We start from the raw sequence: 10657 nt of genomic DNA, 5'->3' as shown, positions 1-10657 counted from the left end.
ACATAGCCGAAGCAAAGAGTTGCATAAGAAGTGTATATACGCTTTTAAATAACACTTGATTCCTTCGGCCAACGGTCAAATAGCAAGACTGGAATATGAAAAAAGTATGAACAGATATGCATTTGTTCTATTTCAGCGTTTTTGTAACGCGAGTTATAAAGCGCTCGTGTGAATGGGGACTGACTTTATGGTTATTGTCTGGACTAGTGTGACTTGATATATGTTGTTTCTCTTTTTTTATTTAAAGAGTATGTGAGATGACAATAGGAGACAATACAAGGTCACGTCATTGATTTATGATTTTTTGATTGGTTGTTGTATGACAAATTAATAATAAACTATCTGTTGATTTTAATGCAATATTCAAGTTGATCATTATTTTTATTAAAATGTTATCGAGTGTCGCAGAGGTATGAAACCTTCACCCTACTCACCTCATCTTTGGTAAACAAGATGTTTTATGATTTAACGTTGGTTTCTACTGTCTTATATTTGTAATATTCTGAACATGAACATATTTTCAATTCTCTCAAACAAAATTTGTTTTTCAAGAAAAGACAAATATTTCCACATATCTAATCTTTAACTCATATCGAAGAAATTCCAAAGCGATATATTATCGAAAAGCTTAACCTGACAATAACTAAATTAAATATTCGAACTAAAATAGTTCGTAAAACATTTTTTTCTACCCACAACATACCACAAGCTTCCATTCAAGCCTACGAATTCGCACGGATCACAAACACAAGCGTAAACACGCACACACCGGTGACTCAAGCCAGTTTGACGTTTCTCGTTATTCGAGTCAGTTGGCCGAGGCACGGCGTCGCGGTATAATCGCTCGTCGCCATCTTGTTTTATTTAGTGCGGGTTTAAAAAACAAAAGTATACGTGTACTGCTTGTGTTGTGTTCTGTGCTTGTAAAGAGGTTCGATTGAATCTTACGTTAATCTACAGTAGGATTTGGGTATTTTCAACATTATTTTTAAGGTTATAAACGTAGTGAATGTTTTTTCACTCTAACGTATATGGCGCGAAATAACCGTAATATTTGAAGTGATGTAATTCTTTTCGGTTTTTAAACTAAATAACGACAAATTTAAAGTTTTAACGGTTTTTATGACGCTAAAAGATTAACAGAGTTAAATGGTAGGTGACTTAGTAATCCAAGGCTTTAAACACTCGATTGTATAAAATCTAGATTCGTAATAGGTGAAGGTAAGGCCAAGATATTTGTTTACTTGTATTGAGCTAAGCAAATAATCTATTTAAAACTTGTTTTAATTCTGATATGAATTTAATTAACTTATGAAAAACAACGATTTACCTGTTTGTCACATAATTAAATAATATCGTTCGTTGAATTAATCGAGTTTCTTAGTTTATTATGCATTTAGTTTGATAAATATTGTTTAGATAACGTGTTATTTATGCAGTTTCGTTATCATTCGGAAATAGTCGAGGTATTTGGGTTACGGTCAACGCTCCCGCGAAATAGGTTATGTTTAAAAGATTTCAACGCAGTTGACATTTTGAATTTCGTAAGAATTGGCTTCGAAAGTTAATTTCTAGATAGTATAGTGGATTAGTAAATTGTATTATTTCTATATTTAATGAAAAAAATAAACAAAAGTACCAGTAGTAAGCTAATTTATTTTATTCTTAAAGAGACGACGTTACGACTTAATTTATTAATGCAAATGTAGACGAAGTGTTGTCTTAAGTTACCATTAAGAGTCTGAGTACGGCAGTTCTATTCCCATGTTCTTTTAGATTTAAGGAATGCTGTAAGACATACAAGCGTTGTTTGAATGCGCGCATTTAAGTTGCCATTTTGTTAAACAAACACGGATGCCGTCACCGGCGTGGCTCGCTTTTTTCATAATATTTACCAACCGCACAGTTGACTTCGTGATTTATCAATATTTATTTACTATTGGAATATATTAAAAGTATTCAATGTTGTTTCAATGTGATATTTCATTTAACTATCTGGTTCCCGAAGTTGTCTGTGCAGAAAAAAAAATACTAATTACATAAATGCGAAAGGTTTAGATGTTAGAGTTTATTTTTACTGGTACACGGATCTCGATAGTATCCCAATCCGGTAATAACGAAGTAACGGCCAGAGCCGAGGCTCCTGAGGGAGCCCTCAAGCCTAGTTACTCATCTGCGGTCGGCGACCTAAAGCCCGGTGAATCTGTAAATGCCTCTTCAAGGCAAACAGTGACAACTCAGTCACAAAAAAATATCGATCGGATATACAAATATGGTAAAAAAGCCAGAGAGTAAAAATTTTACTAGACAAAAGAATAAGGTAAAAGGTCTTTGGGATAACAATACGTAGTATGAACTGTAATCTGTCTGTACGTTATGTAAACAGCATGTAAGTTTGTTCAGCGAAGATAATAGAATTCCTGGAAGGTGTGACGTACACTCTGGATGACGAATATGCTTCTATACTAATATAGTAAAGAGGAACGTCATTTTGTATGAACGAACAAACTTAAAATCTATCAGACATATAACAATAAATTCTTCACTAATAAAAACCTTTATCATCTTACTAATATTATAAATGCGAAAGTTTAGATGGATGGATGGATGGATGGATGTTTGTTAGCGTTTGTAGCCTAAACGCCTGAACGGATTTCGACGGAATTTCGCATAGTGAAGAGGATAATCTAGACACATAGGCTTGCATTTTTTTTTGCTTCCGCGCGAAGACGAGACTTTTATTTTTAACGACTAAGAGCTAACGACAAAACTACTATACGGATTAAAAAATCTTTCACCATTAGAGTGCAACATTATCCCTGAATAAAATAGGCTGTTTTTATAAAAATGTCTCCATTCAAATGAAGCCGGGACATACCACTAGTATATACAATTGTGTGTCATTATATCAAGTGTACTCCAATAAGTTTTAAAAATCCATCCAAACGTGAACCGTTTCCAAGAAGGTCCTGAACCGATCTCATGTCCTTGTTCATCATTTAACAAACGAATGAAACAAAACATTTAACATTCCATAACATGTTAGATAAAGATAGAAAACGTGATATATTTTTCTTTATAAAAATACAGATATATTCCTCACAATATAACTGAGTCACTGATAACGTCATTACGGTATATTTACTATATAGTTCGAAATACAACTTTATGGACATAGTATTAGAGACTGTGATATTTTACTTCGACATTACTAAATTATAAGGTAAATTTACTTGATAGTGCTAAGTTTTGCGGTCTCGATATTCGTAACAATGTACGTATTGAATTAGACTTATATTTTAACGCTAATTTCAGATTTGTAGGTTTGTGTCGGATTATTTCAAAAACTAGATCGATATCAAAAATTCTTTCAACGTTACAAAAACTTAATCCCCGTCGAGTCAAACGGCTTAATGATTATTTTCATTCATTTTTTCTGTTTTAATTTTTTAAATTCTTTTTAAATGCAGTACAATAAGGCTCAGATAACGCGGCTCATGTAAATGTAGGTAAATGGATGCTACGATAATATTTACCCGCTTACTGTCAATACACTTAGGGTTGCCACATGTTACAAATATTATCAATGAGAAATTTCTAATAGTAATTGTTGTTTCTAATAGTAATTTCTAATAGTAAACTCAAAAACACTTAAACAATCTAAAAGAATAAAATTTAATTAGTCTGATATAATTCAAGTTATGATATTTAGGGTCTGTCCTACCAAATTGTAAATTGTCTGATACCTAACGTGTAAATTATCGGATTTGTTCCCTATCTGACAGTGACGTCATATTTAAGCTATCTGAGCCTCTATCAGCCAGTGGTGGGACAGGCCCTTAGGATTCTTAATTAGTAATCTGAAAATATTCAGCTTTTAATATTAGAAAAATTATCGTTGAGATTATCCTAGTTTACATTGTATGTATTTGATTATATTTCTAGGTACTAGATCCGGTATTCTCTAGTTTATTTGTGGCAACCCTAGGGACGTACTTTCTTAGCTGCTGGCTTTACAGCGAGGGTGACGTACGCGTCGATTGTGGAGGTAAAAGGTGACACAGATTACACTCTAATTGAAATGGCTGCTCCCCTGTGTACATCATTATTTTTTTTACACAAAGATTTAAATTATAGTAATGTTAGTTTGATTGAAAACACGGTTATCGAAAATAATAGTCATTCAATCAAATTAAATTAATGGTGTAATTTTTAGAACTATGGTCTCGGCAGTGCCCCGTTCGTACTGAGAATACTTATGAAGCATCTTCGAAATTTAACGTTTGTTACGTGAGAAATATTAAAAGTTTGTTCTTTTATTCTGTATTTGTACTATTGACCATAGATCTATGAATAATAGAAGTGGTAATCAAATGCATAAATTCAATATTAGTCGGATATCCTTTAGTGGGCTGTCTAATTGTAAGGCAAAACACATTGACAATACGTCGGGTATATGACAAGTATGGAAATCTATACTAATACCCGTATTATAAAGAGGAAAGATTTGTATTTTTGTATGTATTGGAATAACTCAAAAACTACTGGGCCGATTTCAAAAATTCTTTTACCATTAGAAAGGTTCTTAATCTGTGAGTAACATAAACTATATGTTTCATTATTTTTTTTTTAATTTAACGGGTACGAAGTAGCGAACAACAGCGAGTTATGTATAGATGAAGTTAAGATTCAAGTGAAAAAATAAGTCGATCAGCGAAAAAACATTTCAAGTAAAATTTTTTTCTCGTTTTCAACTTAATAGTCTTCCTTTAAAATTAATAATTAAATTTCAAGTATTTAAAATTTCCACAACGGAGTCGCGGGCGAAAGCTAGTTATTAATATCTTCAACCTCACGTTACATTTACCGTATTCGATTGTAGAATTCTGATCAATTACAAGTCACGGTGTCAATCTGACATGCAAACTGGTCCAGTTACATTGGCACGTACTTTCCGTTAGTCCACAGCATTACTAATTGTTATACGGAAAGGTCAGTTGTACTACGGTTTAACAAATTGAAGAGTGATTTTGTGTTACCGTAGAACTCCATTGCTGTACACTTGTATTGTCATGCATTCTCTTAGAATAAACAAAGACTTCTATTGAACACTTCGGGTACATTATGAATTTGCCTAAGAATATCTCTCATTATGCCTATATGCATGTCAAGTTAGGAGATAACAACTTTCTGCCTTGCACAGTCGTGGAAATTTTTTGTAATAGTCTGTCCTCGGCAGTATTTCCAAACCTCCATAATTTAGGGTTCTTCAAGAAGTAAGCATGTCTTCTTAAAGGCCGGCAACTCATCTGCAGTTCCTCTGGTATAAATCACCTCGGTATTCCCGCTGATTGTTTGTCTCCTTGTCTTATAAGAAAATGTAAAATTTCCACAACGTAACAGAGGTACAGTTACTTGATTTTTTATTTTCAATTTATTACCAGCATTTATTAATTGCCAGTATAAAATTCTAAGAATCGTTAGTTTTGCGTGACAAATATTTCTCATTGATCACATCGAGTCGACTAATCAAAACATCGATATATTACATTAGTTAGAGACGAGATCGCACTGTCCCGTTAGCAACCGGTCTGGGGCATTCCTGGCGTGCTCCGCCTCGTACCCAACTCATTGTTACTAATGAATCATATGTTGGACATGAATTCATAAAAGTGTTGCCAACAGTAAATCAACAACTGATTGCAGTGTCAATTATAAATTAATTTTTCTCCCCGTTTGATTTTTAAGCTTTTTTGTGGCTTATTGTTACTGTTAAAAAGAAAATTAGTACCGCGCCATAGAATTGGCGCAACACTAGATTGTTGGCATAAACGTCACATCTCTAACTGACAGCTGTCAATGTCATTAGACGATTTAGATTGGCGCGCGATCCTGAGTCCTGACGAGAAGTGTTGCTCTGAGTTTTAAACAATAGTATCAATTAAATAAATTGTTTAAAATTATGTTTAAAATTGTGAAGCTTTTCGTACAAAATTGTGATCCGATCTGTTTCTAGTGATGTACTTGTTCTTTATTGCGTTTCTCTGTAGCATTTGTTTTACATTAATTAAAATTAATGTTGTCATTACGGATGTGTTTCGATTGGTCTGAGCGAGTGAATAATCGTACGTCGAGAGTTCGGCAAGGGGCTGTCTCTTTTCACTTTCGACATAAAATGATCACATTTTTCGCGTCGAAACGACATTCCTTTATCGGACATGGATGCAATATTAAACTGGTTTTTGGTATTTTTTATTTTTATTTCTGGATACGTTTTTTTCGGAAGAGAAATTCTTGAAGTAACATTACTTTTTTATGATCAATTTTAAATGATTAAATGAATTTAATAGCTATGTAACTTAAATTTAGGCAAGTCTCGATGTTTTAACTACAATTATATATGTAATAGACTGAAAAATGGCTTAAAGATAATTTAAAAATTAACGGAAAATGTCTTAGGCTGAAGATTGTTTTTGTCTTTACAAGTCTGTACCAAGTTAGAGTCGTTTATGTTTGTCATGTTTCCGCAAACGCTTCTTAATTGTAATTATTCAAAGTAGGCAAAAGACAAGGCGGCGTAAAAGTGTTGCAGACGTGTTTAGTTCCGCAAATTTCACGGCCCCTGACTTTTGTAGACGGCGAGAAAACGATGTTCAAAATAAAAAAAAGTCTTACCTATTTTCTTAAAAAAAATTATGCGGAAATTCCAGTATCTTGTTTAGGCTTTTATTCTTACATCTTTACTTGACAATTTTATACTAAGGGACAGTTCCATAAAATTGTTAATTGTCTGATAACAATAGTGTAAAATTTATGATGGAAATATCGGATTTTCTTCCCTTATCTGACAATGACGTAATTTTTAAGCTATCTGCCCTAATACTCGTTAATCATTTGTATGCTTTTGAATTGCCACTTTCCTAGACGTCATTTGTTTTTGAAATATGAAAAGGATAATAGTTTTGTTTTAACAGTGGAAACTCAGTGTAATGTAGAAACCAATTAATAGTCATTGTTTGTTACAAAGGTCGAATGTATTAAATTCATTAAATCCAAATCGAGTTAAGACCGTCTAGACTTTAGTTCTTACGAAACAGTTTTATGACAGCGTGGGTGGAAGTAAAACTGCAATAAAAGTGACCAGCTAACACTATGATTCGATTACTAAATAAAGTATTTACATAACTGTTTAAATTATTTGAAGTAGTTAATAGATGTACATAGTTAAAGATATTTTACGAATTGTGTGATTCAATATTTGCGGTACACTGTTTACGATATACGGTTCTCCACATCTCAATAAAGTTATTTTTTAGTCTTTTTTCACTCCTGTTGTAGTGGCCAGGACCATTATTCTACTTAAGTCTTTCATGTCCTCAAGTCATTGGTACATTTTTTTTTACTTTATATAATTTTGTTTGATTATCAAGGTTGCCAACATTATGCATTTGGGTCTATAAAACAATTGCTATGAGTAACGGATGTTCGCGGTCAATGTTCAAAATGAATTGGATTGCTTCATAAAAAATAACGTATTTTATATAAAACAATGGAGTATGCGTCTTGAGAAATTAAACGTTCGCACGATAAGGAATTGTTATTGTTTCCGAAATTGCCCGTTGGTTGCCCACAGACGCTCCGGTTGTCGAGGTCACACTTTGACATTGTTTGTGGCTTTTATAAGTTTATCATTAATGAAATTATTAAAAAAAAAACTCTTATGATATTTTATTAGCTGTTGCAGCATCAGCTTGCGTACAATCTTCAGTTTACACCTAACTTTACGCTGTGTTTTAGTCGTATTTGGTATATTTCAGTGATTATTCGGTCGTTTTGATATATTTCATCGCTTTTTAAAAGTGGCTTTTCTATTTTACTGGACATCAGTTTACGAAAAAGTTTTGTAGTTACATTTATAAAATACATAACAACACTTGTTACAATTCTTAACCATAAAGAGAGCATTGTAAGACAGGAAATTGCTAACGATGACCTGATGACGTCATGTTCCAAGAATTGTCCGGTCAAATGTCCAGCATCTGATCTGGAGACTGGTTCGTTTTTTCATTTGTAATGTAACATATTTAGAGGTCTCTGACCTCAACGAAGTGTTCGCTAACGCGATCGGGTTTCACGCACTTTTATATCGTTTGAGATTGCGAAGAATTCAGCCTTCTGATAGACTCTGTTACTTAAATATGCTGGTTAAGAGTTTAGTTAACGTATTAACTATTTACCTCCCCACTGCATCGATATTTCTGGACATCCTCTGTTGTTAAGAACCAATCCATCTGATGTTAAATAGTGATGTGGTCAAAATATGGTAATTGTTGTAACTTTGTTTCATTATTTAATTTTCAATAAAATAAAGCTGTTGACACACCAGAGTCGTTTCGTAATCTTAAAATCATTAGTGATATCTTGTAAATATTTACCTTCCATTATCCAGTAGGTCAGTGACGCAAGAGTAGACCTCATGATTACACAGGTAGACGATGCTTAGTTAAATTTAGTTTTAATGCTTACTTAAACGTAAATTAAGAAATGACGACTGAGATGACGGAAGATAAATCTGTTTGAAGGACGAAGACCTGGTACCGACTTTAATGGGACAATTAAATTACATTTAACTAAATCTAAACTAAGAAACTAACTCAATGTTCAATTGAGTGTAGCAGTTAGTGGAACAGGGTTTTCTCATAGTGTGACATAAAATGAGAATACTTAAAAGTTGATTGAAATCATGATTCCTGTGCGACTTCATCCGCATAAAATTATGAATATGTTATTCTGTTGTTTATATATAAAATATTTTACTCCCTATGTTTAATGGCGTGAAATACTCGTATGTAGCATAAAGCGTGACGTAAGTGTAGGGCTTTTTATTAAAAAAAGAATTATTCAAAAATATGCTGTAATTGCTGAGATCTTAGGCAACAAAGAAGTTTGTGTTTACGCTTTATTATAATAGTAAAGAATAGATAGATGTAAGGTCTGAAAGTTACTGCTCGATTGGAATTAAACAAAGTTAATCAGAGAATTATCTTGATCTGATATATCGTGTGTGTTCATTTCATCATCAAAATCATCCCACGATCTGGTAGGGCAAACCTTACGTAAACACTGACAATTCCTTTGCAAGTTTATTTTCTCGCCTCCTTCACGTAATCGATTGTTGTATTTGTGTAAAGTATTCAAAAATGTAATCACTTCAAATACCTGAAAATATGCAACTGTTTAGATAAACAGGATGATAAAAATGTACATAGATTTTGACGGTATGAACTAGACACTTCTTGCTCAAAGCCACTAGGGGCACGGCAATGAAATGTAACTACGATAGAAATGGTGTTCGCCCGCAGCTGTTTGTTTTATAAGAGAAAGGAACAAACGAATTGTAGGAACACTGAGATGATGCCCATGGAAAGTTCATGGGCTTCCATACAATACCAGAGGAACTGCAGATGCGTTGCCAGTCTATGACAAAGAAATAAGATGGAAATTATGATTAGATGAGTGACTTAAAAAAAGATGGATAGATTGCGTGGAAGGTGATATGATAAAGAAGGGAGTGATGACTGAGAAGACGGATGATGAGTCATTTAAAGGATTAAAAACAAGGAAGTTAGGATAAGATAAAGGAGATTATGACGATGATGATAAATAAATTAGTAGCGGAAATAGATGTAATGTATTCAGTATACCCAATAGTATTACTTCATAGCTACATATGCTACTTGCATCTTACAATCTTTTAACTGTCAGATAAAAAATTGGCTTATCGCTATCTCTTTCATTCCCTATAAAAATATTGAGATAGCAATGTTCATACTCACATCATCTCTATTTCTTGGTACACGTTCAATGTTTCCATCATCAGAACTATACCCAGTTCTCCTCCAATCACATTTCCAATCTCTACATATGCAAGCTATTTTATATTTGAATTCTTGCAACTTGTGCTTTTTATTTTTCTTTTTCTTTTTGTGTTTTAATTGGACTCTGTATTGAAATGAGTATGATGGTTCCGATTCCTTTGGTGCCATAAACTTATTGATATCGTAATAGTCCTGTGGATAATGCAAAGGATAAGGAACGAGTAAAAGTTTTTTAACATTTAAAATAAAACAAATCGATTCCTATTTTAATGAATACAGGTAAAAGACCCTAAATTTTTTTTTCTTAAGAAATTCATTGTTCACTATATGTTCCCGTGCGGCTTAATCCGCATGAAATTATAAAAACTTTATTTTATCGTTCAAAGTTGTCAAATTTTCAATTGCAAATGTCATAATTACCGTTACCATAATAACCTTGCTTCCTTAATGTTGGCAGCTTGTAGTTTATAGTCCCTGTCCCAATTTATAAAGCCCCTAAGTTTAATAGCGTGAAAATAGCCTAAAGTGTGTCGTAAAGTAGGGCTTTTTATTAAAGAAATAATCATTCAAAAACATGCTGTGATTGCTGACATCCGAAGCTACGAAGTAGTTTGTTTACGCTTTATTATACTAGTACAGATATGTTAACCATAGGACCAAAAATAATTTAAAATTAGCCAACATCTAACACTAAATAGACATTCATATATTAATACGTGAAACTTGTACCATTCTACCTGTTAAAGTAACAAACAATCTTACCAAGTTTGTTTTATTCC

The 10657-nt window shown here is 33.0% G+C and overlaps 1 protein-coding gene across 1 annotated transcript in view; it reads left to right on the top strand.

Moving 5' to 3' along the window:
- Positions 1–803: 803 nt before the first annotated feature.
- Positions 804–10657, top strand: part of LOC106103086 (plectin-like) — a 66261-nt gene continuing 56407 nt past the window's right edge. Inside the window, exon 1 of the mRNA XM_013282751.1 lies at positions 804–931. The gene's annotated coding sequence lies outside the window, so the exon portion shown is untranslated. The remainder of the gene's footprint in view (positions 932–10657) is intronic.

The sequence above is a fragment of the Papilio polytes genome, unplaced genomic scaffold (genome assembly GCF_000836215.1).
Source record: "Papilio polytes unplaced genomic scaffold, Ppol_1.0 DF823868.1, whole genome shotgun sequence".
NCBI classification, from domain to species: domain Eukaryota; kingdom Metazoa; phylum Arthropoda; class Insecta; order Lepidoptera; family Papilionidae; genus Papilio; species Papilio polytes.
This window is presented reverse-complemented; position numbering and strand designations above follow the sequence as displayed.